General features: G+C 37.1%; 1 protein-coding gene across 1 annotated transcript in view; it reads right to left on the bottom strand.

Annotated features, from left to right (window-relative positions):
- SFSWAP (splicing factor, suppressor of white-apricot family) overlaps window positions 1–1,630 on the bottom strand; it is a 94,965-nt gene that overhangs the window by 84,938 nt on the left and 8,397 nt on the right. The window lies entirely within an intron of this gene.

Genomic DNA, 1,630 nt, shown 5'->3' with positions numbered 1-1,630 from the left:
AAAAAAAAACCAGCTTTAGTAGCATAAAATAAAAACCAACCATTGCAATAAAAACTCAGATTTAAATAAATTCAAATAATCTTTTGTTTAAAAAATAGATATATAGCAGTGAGGGCCTGTCCCCGCCCCATTATTCCCCTAAAAAAGAGGGAAAAAATGGATATAGAATAATGATGAAAAATTATGAACATCTAAAGGATAGAAACTTGACTGAAAATAGTAAAGATGGCAGAGATGGAGGCACCATCAACTGCTTTTGGCTAGTATCACAAGGCTTTAAAATACTAACAAACAATACAATAGAGTAATTTTGAAAATCAAGACATATGTAGACATATTGACGGCTCAGGAAAAAAAAATTATTTTAACAGAATGTGACACTCAATGTGGCTGTTAGTGGTATTGGATTCTATCACAATATGCATGTGTGTGTGTGTGTGTGTGTGTGTGTGTGTGTGTGTGTGTGTTAGGTGTTTCACTTATATTAATGCAAGTTAAACACAAAACGTCAAGCTCTAAGTTTTATGTGGGCCCAATTTCCATTAAGGAAATTAATCAGCATATAAGGTAATGTTCTGAGAACATGATTACAGAAAGAAAAGAAGTAACACTGTAAAATACTAAAGAGAATTTTATCTTAAGGGGAAAGCAAACTAATACTCAGAAGATAAACTAAGTCATGCTGAAGTTCTCAAAATTCAGTAATTGTAACAAACTGAACACCATTTAGCCCAATAATTACACTGAGACAACGGTCCACCAGCGAGAACCGGGGCTGACAAACTCTATAAAATGCCAGACAGTATCAATAAATATTTTTGGTTTTGTGGGCCATATGGTCTGTTTCATTTCTTCAACTCTGCTGTTGAAGTGCGAAAGTGGCAACAGACAATATGTAAACAAATGAGCATTGCTGTGTTCCAATAAAACTTTGTTATTTTCTTTCCAATATTTTAGATCTGTGGTTGGTTGAATCCACAGATGTGGACCCGATAAGCTGACTGTATTTCAACTCTTTATTTGTGAAGTGGTTATAGTACCTATTCTTTCCTTCTGATAAAAACACCACAGATAGAAAGTCGAACTCATGTGTGTCGCTTAGAGATAAGACAACAAAATCACAACTATCCAGAACCCTAGGAAGGAGAGCTTATGCTGGATAAATAAATGGGTGTTTACTTTTTAGACCTGATAGAACATTTCCAGTGCATTGTAACTTCTGAAGGATGGGTAGGTTTGAAAGTTAATGCGAAAAGTCTTAAGTACCTTAACTAGCCTTTAACTCGGTATAATTACAATTACACTTGAAAGTTTCTCTAAAAGCTCATAAAATAGAGCTGTGCAACAGTAATTCTTGTGCCCACGAAGTAAGGAGCAGGACTAAAGGCAGGGCAAAAGGAAAGCCTGTGTGCGTTTGCCCCACATTCTATCATTCCATTAGGACCGCAGCCCTTGGAGAGTGCCGACGGGTAGAACCCTGGTGCAGTCACAGCACGGAGTGGCAGACATCATTTTGCTTTAATACTAAAATGCTGTAATTGCTTCACACTTGTTAAAAGATGTGTTACTTCGCTGGACGTGGTGGCTCACGCCTGTAATCCCAGTGCTTTGGAGGCGAAGGCAGTAGGAT

The sequence above is a fragment of the Mandrillus leucophaeus genome, unplaced genomic scaffold (assembly GCF_000951045.1).
Source record: "Mandrillus leucophaeus isolate KB7577 unplaced genomic scaffold, Mleu.le_1.0 Scaffold232, whole genome shotgun sequence".
NCBI lineage: Eukaryota > Metazoa > Chordata > Mammalia > Primates > Cercopithecidae > Mandrillus > Mandrillus leucophaeus.
Note: the sequence above shows the minus strand (reverse complement) of the source record. Positions and strands in the feature narration are given on the sequence as shown.